Source organism: Octopus bimaculoides, chromosome 5, assembly GCF_046866305.1.
Source record: "Octopus bimaculoides isolate indiv1 chromosome 5, ASM4686630v1, whole genome shotgun sequence".
NCBI classification, from domain to species: Eukaryota; Metazoa; Mollusca; class Cephalopoda; order Octopoda; family Octopodidae; genus Octopus; species Octopus bimaculoides.
The window spans coordinates 121,936,537-121,946,675 of NC_142932.1; the positions used below are offsets into that span (position 1 = coordinate 121,936,537).

The window sequence follows — 10,139 nt, forward strand, 5'->3', positions numbered from 1 at the left end:
AAGGTCATATTCATATCCATATTCAGACAGCCTGTGTACAGATCATCAAACAAAGCAAAAAAGATATTTGTGGGTGGCATTAATTTTATCCTTTTCTGCATATCCCAGTATGTAGTCTTAATATCTTGTTATGCTATGAGCCTATAGTTTTTGGTCACATGGGGCTTCCCTATAGAACGTGAGGTTTGTGTAACAGTAACCTACTATCAGGTCTCTCCCTGATGATTCTCCATTCGGCAGTTTCACAATAACTGTAATATACAGCTTGTGAATTTCAAGCAAACTTTCATTTTATCATTTTCCGTTCGTGTAATCTTTTACAGTAACCAAGATATGAACTTACTACACATAGATCATATTTGAGGGTGATAAGTTTTTCTGTGGTTGTTTCTCGGCAGCAGTTCCCATACAATTTGGAGAACCTATCATGCAGTCTTAGCTGGTGATTCGTGAACTCATATTTAGCCTCGCATTTTTGATGATAGAGTCCAGCTGACTTATCTTTTTCCCTGAGTCCATTGATGTAAGGAAAAAATTCATTTTTGGTTCTGTGTTATCGTTCGGATCGGTCTCTCTTACTCCCAGCTGTTGGTGCACAGTTACTGCGGTACAATATAGTAGGACATTATTGTCCAAAAGTTAGGAGTTTGGATTTGAGCTACTTGTTGTCTCGCAATTTCGTTGATCACGGATAAGATCAGGTCGGTGGGACTTTCTCCAACTCGTGTCGGTATCGTTCTTTCGTGTATATACGTATGTATGTATGTATGCATGTATGTATGCATGGATGTATGTCCGTTTATCAACTCTAAAACAAAGAAACATGTCACGGAATCTGCTATTCCCAAGAGGAGTAAGCTGTTTGACTTTTAGCGTTGCATTGAACCATAATATTCCAAATTGAACAAATCTAAGATCAAGCAAACCTTTAATTAATAGCTGCCCATTTCATATCCATCCCACTTTCTCAAACATACTGTATACAAAACGACATTATCCAACGAATCCTCTTTTGTAAGACAGTACGGTATCATCTGAGAGATTTGGTTGTTATTCTATCAGAACAGTGCACTGAAAAGGGGTTGCTTTGACAGCAATATTTGCTACTACCACCGAGATCTGCACCCGCGGTCGGCTTCACGCAGGCTCGCGCCTGCGGCTTCCATGCAATTTTAAGGGGTCAGCTTCTAAATGATCGTTCGACTTGCTAGAAATAACAACTAAATCTCTCACAGATAACATCCTATCGCCTTATAATAGAAACGGACGGATACAGATTTTATACATAATTTTATTTCTTAATCCATGTCAGAATTTTAAAAAATAGACATCATGGCCACTGATAGATTGCCTTTGATTATACATCAACATGGTGAATACTGAGAAAGAGGAGGCAATTTGAGCATCTTACACCTTGACCAGTGGACTCAAAGTCACATAAAAAATTTTTTAAATTGTCTCAAGCTCCATCGACAAAGTTATCACCACATGATGAGAAATAAATAAATAAATATTTTTATTTTATGTCAGAATGATATTATTTATTTAAACAAATTACACTTGAGTAAGCATATTATTTTCTGATGGTTTTGCCGGAATTTACTTCATTCTGGGTCTGGATTCATTACAGGAATACACCATTTCACAACTTTTGAATTTTTCTTCTTTTTTGTCTTTGCTCTTTGTTTTGTTTGTTCTTCATTTTTATATTCGGCTCCTCCAAACCCGATAGCAAATTCAATTTCATTATTCATCCTCTGTTATTTTTTTTCGGCATCAATCGTAGTATAATCATTGAACATATGAAGACAGATTTAAATTCGTGATACAATTATCAAAGATTTTATTTATATTGTTTCAAGACATTTATATAAAAAATTATATTGCAAATATTATTGATTGAAAGTAATCATTCAGAAAAATCGCTGTAATAAATTCGCTGCTCCGACAAACAAAACTGAAGGTATAACAATCTGCAAAAGAAAGAGAAATAAGTAATTATTATATATTTCAAATATTTATATATAATATTCAATTAAAGGAAAAAATAACTCAGTAATTTTAGTATCTCAGTATTCAAACTATCTCGATTAGCTATTTACATACTTGCGCCTCCAGAATAGCTAAGTAAAGGCTAAATATTTTTCTGTTCTAGGCACAAGGCCCGAAATTTGGGCGGAGGAGGGACAGTCGATTAGATCGACGCCAGTAGGCAACTGGTACTTAATTTATCGATCCCGAAAGGATGAAAGGCAAAGTCGATCTCAGCGGAATTTGAACTCAGAACGTAAAGACAGACGAAATACCACTAAGCATTTCGCCTGACGTGCTAACGTTTTTGCCAGCTCACCACCTTAGGTAAAGGCTATATTTCATTGATGAGGTTATAATAATACCAAAACATATCCGCCTCACAAAAATTTTAAATAATATTTGTCACCGACGAATACAGTTTTTGCTTCACTAGCTAATAATTTTACGTTGTTACGCAATAGTTCATGTGCATCGTCAGAGCACCCGATACACTGACTTGCGTTATTCATTCTGGTTTTTAGCGTTATTAGTATAAGTTGCGAAGTAGTTTCATCCTTTCCAAAGCCCCGTATATATGAACGTATGAAGGCGCGTGGTTTAGTGGCTAGGGTATTCGGCTCACAATCATATGCTTATAAGTTTGATTCTCGGCGGCGAATAATGTCCTTGTGCAAAACACTTTATTTCAAGTTACTTCAATCCACTCAGCCAGCAAGAAAAAGTAGTACCAGTATTTCAAACGGTCAAGTTTGTGAAATTCTGTCATGTTGAATCTCCTTGAGAATTACGTTGAAAGTACGCGTGACTGCGGAATACTCAGCCATTTACACCTTAATTTGCCAACTATTTGGAGCATTCGTTGTCGCAACCGAGAGCTTAATATTTGAACGTAAGCTAAGACAGATGTCGACATGCTTGGTCTTCAGCATATAAGCTAGGCATGATATATGTAAGATAACAAGATGAAAATCTTTGATACAGTGACTTTATTCGTGTCAGGTTTTTTGACGTTTCCGACCAAAAATTACGCGAAAAATATGCGAGCCTGGGAATCAAAATTCTTTGACATGACACGCAGAGACTTTAGGAGGAGCACATACGATAATGTAATTTTAGATTCAACATGGAAATGGTAACATTTGGATTAGTGTTGCCCTGGGGACTAAATATTTCTTTCTAATAAAGGCACAAGTCTTTAAAGTTTGTAGGAGCGGGTTAATCGATTACATTGATGCCGAAGGGATGACCAGCTAGGTCATCCTCGTCGGAACTGGGACTCTGTTGTGCGAGAGTAGGACGCCTTCTGGCAAGAATGGAGTGGACCACTATATATATATATAGAAGCAGTCTGAGTAAGGTAGTTTGTGCTAGTTTTGTCTGTCCTTGCACTGCCCCATCTTCGTTATGCCCGATGTGGCAAATACGGAGGAAAGTTCGTGCTAGTTCTATACTTCATGTGTTAATAGTTCAAAGCTAGAGTTCAAAGTTCACAGTTCGAGTTAGCGTGTTGGATTGTTTGTACTTAAAAGATTGTTGTTGCGTTACGTGCGATTACATATAGATATAATCGAAACAAACGGCAGTAACCCGCTTTATTGGCCACAGGGGACTAAACATAGAGGGGACACACAAAGACAGACAAATGGATTAAGTCGATTAAATCAACCCCAGTGCGTAACTGGTACTTGATTTATCGACCCCGAAAGAATGAAAGGCAAAGTCAACCTCGGTGGAGTTTGAACTCAGAACGTAGCGGCAAGCGAAATACCGCTAAGCATTTTGCCCGGTGTGCTAATGATTCTACCAGCTCACCGCCCTCGATTATATTGTTATTACACTGTTGCAGTGCATTCGCTTATCCATAAGGATACAACAGACTCACAATGAAAAGACGGACGAAATGCCGCTAAGAATTGTGTCCGGCATGTTAACCTCTCTGCTAGCTCTCCACCTTTCTGGGGAACAAATTATACAAACAAAAATAAACGGAATTCTATTTCTCCATAGACTTTCTATATAATATAAACATACCGAATATCCTGAAGTGGTAGTTTCTGGAATTTGAGTTGTCATATTCCCATCCATTCCTTGTGTAGTAAACATTGTTACGTTGCTATCAGTTGCTGAAGTATAATAGTGAGACTCAATGTTAGCATTTAAAAAAAATAGTTTGTTTTCGAATATTACAATATTTGACAATAAGTTTTATTTGAGAAACATTACAACTTTTTTTAAACAGAAAAAAATTGACATATTGCTGTATGCATATTTAGTTTAATCGACCTAATGATTGAGCCTGTGACTTGTTGACTGACTTCTAACGAAACAACAGACAAATGGTCATCAAATGATATATCCACCACAATTATAAGAAGAATACGTCGAATAATGTTGATCTGCATAACCCTAAAAATATGTGATGGTTATAGCTGAAATACCTTCGATGATATGCCTATTCAGTTAGCTTTACACTGGACTATCCAACGGTAACAAAACAACATAGGTAGGAAAATGCGTTTCCTTATGTAGTCAGTTCAACTTTGGATCTAGACTGAAGCCATATTTTCTCCGTTTCTTCTTTAAAGTATGCCTACCACAATTAATTAACATTATCCAATACCAATGTTAAAAATATGTATTAAGTTGGAAAGAAAGGCTTGTCACATTTTTGACATGATCCCTTTGATGGTACTTTTTACGGTAAAACTAGCATTAAGTGTTATAGTCCAACGTTTTTCTCTTTCTTTACAGATTATTTTATACTATAGTGGTTAAATTTGTATCGATTTTATCCTTTTGAAGCGGGTTTAAATCAGACCCATGTCAGGCATTGCATGCTGTATGAATTCAAAATGGACTTTTTAGCAATAGAAACGGCAAAGAATATTCATTTGTCTATGGAAATAAACCTTTAAGTGTCCGGATATGCCAACGGTGATTTGGCTAGTTTTTCTGCCGCACATCCCTTGAATTGGACAAACAAGTTCTGTCAATACTGAAATTCTGAAAACCATAGTTGATGAAAATTCAAAGCAAACTTCACGAGAATTAGAAAAACAATTCAAGTCACACCTGGATCAAAAAACACTGGGAAAAGTGTCTAAACTTGGCTAGTGGGCTCTTCATCCGCTGGCGGCTTCTCAGTGTAATTAAAGAGTTGACCTCTGCTCTGCATCGTTGTTCGGCTAGAGTAATCACAAGTGATGAAAAGTACCTTCTCTATAACTATATCCAACAAGAACAACAGTGGTCAATACCCAACGAAAAGAGGTAATCCATACCAAGCCAAGATTGCAATCGAAAATGTTATGCTCTGAGTTTGGTGGGAGATGAAGGTGTCGTCTATCATGAAGTGTTTAGCCAAAACGACGAAACTGTTAATACCGAGCCCTTGAAGGAAAAGGGACCGCCGTTGGTAAATCATAATGCAGACCACTTATTGTCCAAGTCACTTACGAAAAGATTATTACACTAAATATGCAAGCCTTGCCTCATCTTCCTTATTGTCCTGATCTGGCTCCATGTGATAATCATATTTCCAGATCATTAGAAAATTATTTAGAAGGAAAAGTGTTTATTACTCGTAAAGGGGTCAAAAATTATAGCGAGCTTTTTCTTTGTTTCCAAACCTGAAGAATTTTATGCCCGAGTGATCAACAATTAGCCAGATATGAGGTATCATGTAATCAATAATGATTGGAAATATTATCTTGATTAAATCTCCCAATTAGGAGCGAAGAAGCGATTGTTTCTGTCGCATCTAAAATTGCAACACGACTTCTTGTCCCATCATAATACAAATAATAACTTTTATGCAGCTGTATATCGAAACTTGAAAAATAGATAAAATTGACAATCTACTGAGGAATCGGTTATTCCTATTTGTCAATGCTACAGCAACGTGTCCATTTAATTAACAGAATGTAATACACATGACTGTAAATAAACATCCTTACAGAACAAGTCAGTTCTAAACAGCGATAACGTTGTATACTCTTATGATAGAATGCTTACTATAGCGAGTAATAACATTATATACTTGGAAGTTTTGTCGTGTTGTCATGATCTAAAGTTATGCTATAATTTTACATCATCCATATATCGCAAAAAAACAATTCCAAGAGATTTACTAGGATGAAGCCCAAGAGACACAAGGAAACTTCAGCATAAAGTTTGAATTCTGACCCAAAAGAAGATAGTATAATACTTCATCCCGACATCTGTGATTTTCTACGATTATATATGATATAAATACAGTGCAATTTTTGTTTTCCTTCTTTGCGAAGCTTTCTTGTTATCCTACAGATACCTGAGCATTGCACAAATTCTCCAACGAAATCTGATACTTCATGATCCAGTTCGCATGGCCCCGAAACCCTCTTCCTGTATTCTGTTTCACTTTTTTCCATTCTTTCAACTTCAATCACCGGCCTGTTCACAATTATTTTCCATCATGCACAGAGAATATCTATTTTCTTTCGCTTATCTCTGATGTCTAGTCCCTAACAACATATGTGATATCTCGTTCAAGTGTCTTATATTATAGCCTCGGGCCGATCAAAATCTTGTGAGTGAATTTGGTGGACAGAAATAGTATGTATGTATGTATGTACGTATGTGTGTGTCTGTGTTTGTCCCCAACACTGCTTCACAACCCATGCTGGTTTGTTTACGTCACCATAACTTAGCAGTTCGGCAAACGCCACCAGCCTTTCTCTCTCACCTTCTTCCATGTATATATATACAGTAGTGGCTGTGTGGTAAGAATATATATACATTAGATAGATAGATAGATAGATAGAAAGATACTTCTAATACAGGATAAATTTTTTTCCCCAAAATTTCATCAAGTGGTCAGCATATTAAAATACCTCTGGTGACTGTGTGGTAAGAATATATACATATATGTATATATATATATATATATATATATATATATATATATATATATATACTCTACTCTTTTACTTGTTTTAGTCATTTGACTGTGGCCATGCTGGAGCACTGCCTTCAGTCGAGCAAATCGAACCCAGGACTTATTCTTTGTAAGCCTAGTACTTATTCTATCGGATCTCTTCTGCGGAACTGCTAAGTTACGGGGACGTAAACACACCAGCATATATATATATATATATATATATATATATTGTCTACGCTTTGTTTGCAATGTCCTGTACCCAGATATGCACCTATATATACAGGTAGACGTAGGTATGCACATACCTGTACGTATATATGCATATACTCATTTATTATTTGTTTTATATATATATATTAATACGAGTGGCTGTGTAGTAAGAAACTTGCTTCCCAACCACATGGTTCTTGGTTCAGCTCCACTGTGTGGCACCTTGCAAATGTCTTCTACTATAGCCTCGGGCCGACAAAAGCTTTGTGAATGGATTGGTAGACGGAAGCTGAAAGAACCCCTTCGTGTGTGTGTGTGTGTGTGTGTGTGTGTGTGTGTGTGTGTGTGTGTGTGTGTGTGTGTGTATGTGTGTGTGCGTGTGTGTGCGTGTATGTCTTTGTGTTTGTCGTCATAATACCGCTTGATAACCGATTTTGGTGTGTATACGTCCCCGTAACGTAGCAGTTCGGCAAAATGGACCGATAGAATAAGCACTAGGCTTTAAAAAAATAATGGGGTCGATTCATTCGGCTGAGAATCCTTCGAGACAGTGCTCCAGTATGGCATCACTCAACTGAAACAAGTAAAAGAATTAAAGAATAAATGAATATATACATACATACATGCATACATATAGGTATGTATGTAATATAGAGAGAAAATACGGATCTATTTTAAAACGGGGGCCACATTTTTCATTAATGTTTTACGTAGTGTTTTTGGTACGGAAAGACTTTCAAACTTCGTATACTTATCTATTTTGTGTTATAGAACAGAAAAATATTTTTGTATTCGAATTTATTTCATGTAAAAAATTGTCTTATTTCGATAATTTCAACCAATCACTGACAAGTATTCAGTTGTTTACATTTACTCGTTTGGCTGATTAAGCGATGTAAAGCGTATTTAATCTCCATACCTTCGTTTTATTTGCTTTTTTCATTTTAAATTTGCTTTAACCCTAACCCTAACCCTACGGTTAGGGTTAGGGTTAGGGTTAGGATTAGGGTTAGGGTTAATTGTTTCAGAATCGTTTGTTTATGTAGTCGGCACTTAATGTATATCGGCTGAATGGACGTCAGTGATTGGTTGAAATTACAGAAATACGACAACTTTAACATGGAATAACTTAGGGATTTCTTTTTTTTTAAAAGAAGACTAAGAGAAAAAGATGTTTTATATGACACATTCTACCAGTGTTCCAAGTTTCAAAGTGTTTCGTTAATGAAAAATGTGGCCCCCGTTTTAAAAAAGATCCTAAAAGAATAAATGAATATATACATACATACATGCATACATATATGCATGTATGTAATATAGAGAGAAAATACTTACTATTGACGTTTGCTGCTACCAGTAGAGCGTAAGAGAGCATAATAGCGAGGCATAATATTACGGCCTTCATTTTCAATTGTTCTGTGAAATAGAAAAAATATAATCGATCAGAACTAAAGGAACAAAGTCACGTACATGCTTATTGTGAAAGTTACCACCATCATGACGACCACCTGCTACCACCACCACCACCACCACCGCTGTCTGTACGACTACTACTGCTACTATTATTATTATTATTATTATTATTATTATTATTACTACTACATTATGACTACTGTTACTATGATTAACATCGACCGACCTGCCCTGCTGAATGGTCTGTGAGCCACTTAGAGTTAACATGACGTTATTATATTGCCACTACCACCATCACCACCACCTGAACCATCAGAACTTGTGTCGCTACAGTAACCATAGTTATTGCTCTCGTTACCACCGTTATCACGATGGACTTTTCCATTATTGCTCCTAACTATTTTAAGACCAACACCACAATCACTCGCACCGACTATAGAAAATAACGAGTCCAAGCCACTAACAATCATGAAATCTATGTCCAACATAAATTAGAGGCGCCATCGGCAGGAATTTACAGTAGTAGATTCAGTGTAAATAGTTTTAATGTTATCAAGAAACCTTAATTGTTTAATTACAACATTAAAACGTTGACTACAAATCGTTACGAACGATTCTTCTACAACTATGTCGACATGTTAAAGCCCATGGCTTTGCTGGCGAGATTATAAGAAGATTGAAACATATCAGGAGTTGTCTCCCGTACTTGCCAAACTAATTTACTTCTTTTATTTTTCATTTTTATTTTGTTTTTATTTTTTGTTACTGCATGGCATAATTATTTTTTGGTTAGATTCATAAGGCTTCTTGGATTATTTACATTTACATTAATTTTCCATGCAGACGTCTCTGAAGCATAGTCAGTATATAGTCATGTACGTATTCCTTATAACTGATTCTCTAGTCACCATTTCAGCAAGTGTAGTGTGTCCTTATGCTTTGCTGATAAGGTCATTAAAAAAAAGAAAGGCAGAACATGTCTGAAGTTGACTTTCTTAACGAACATATTAAAAAGCTATTAGTAACATAATATTTTCTTTACGAATGTATAGTTTTAGTTAAATTTTAGCGCTTCTATGATAATTTCCATTATGTTAGGCGACTCTGAATCATTATTATTCTTTAAACACTTAATTTTTTTTTCAACGAGCCACAATATAAATGGACATACACAGACAGCCTTGAGAACAGAGTAAGCCGAGAGTTGCGTATTGTCGAAGGTTATAATCAGTTTCATGAGTAAAATGATTTGCAAGGACGTTATCATTATCCCGTTATATCGTACGTCGAACGGGCGATACAACATTGTAACTGGCCTACGTGGTTGAATTATTCTGTGATCAATATTTAGTTCCTGCTTCACCGATGACATCATTGAGCTTAATTAGTTTCATGATAGGTTTGTTGATCAAGTTAATACAAAGCTAACATGAGAGCCTTCGTGGAGATCATTTGATCTGCTAGAAATTGCAACCGAATAATATGAATCTCACACAACTGGTTTTTAAAAATGTCGAAATTTACAGTCCTACAAGTACAATACCTAAATAAATAAAGACGAGAA

The 10,139-nt window shown here is 36.0% G+C and overlaps 1 long non-coding RNA gene across 1 annotated transcript in view; it reads right to left on the reverse strand.

The window, feature by feature from the left end:
* Positions 1–1,275: 1,275 nt before the first annotated feature.
* Positions 1,276–10,139, reverse strand: part of LOC106877073 (uncharacterized) — a 27,062-nt gene continuing 18,198 nt past the window's right edge. Inside the window, exons 3-5 of the long non-coding RNA XR_016242048.1 lie at positions 8,498–8,578; positions 4,066–4,157; positions 1,276–1,973 (exon numbers count right to left, since the gene is read on the reverse strand). This is a non-coding gene — a long non-coding RNA (uncharacterized LOC106877073). The remainder of the gene's footprint in view (positions 1,974–4,065; positions 4,158–8,497; positions 8,579–10,139) is intronic.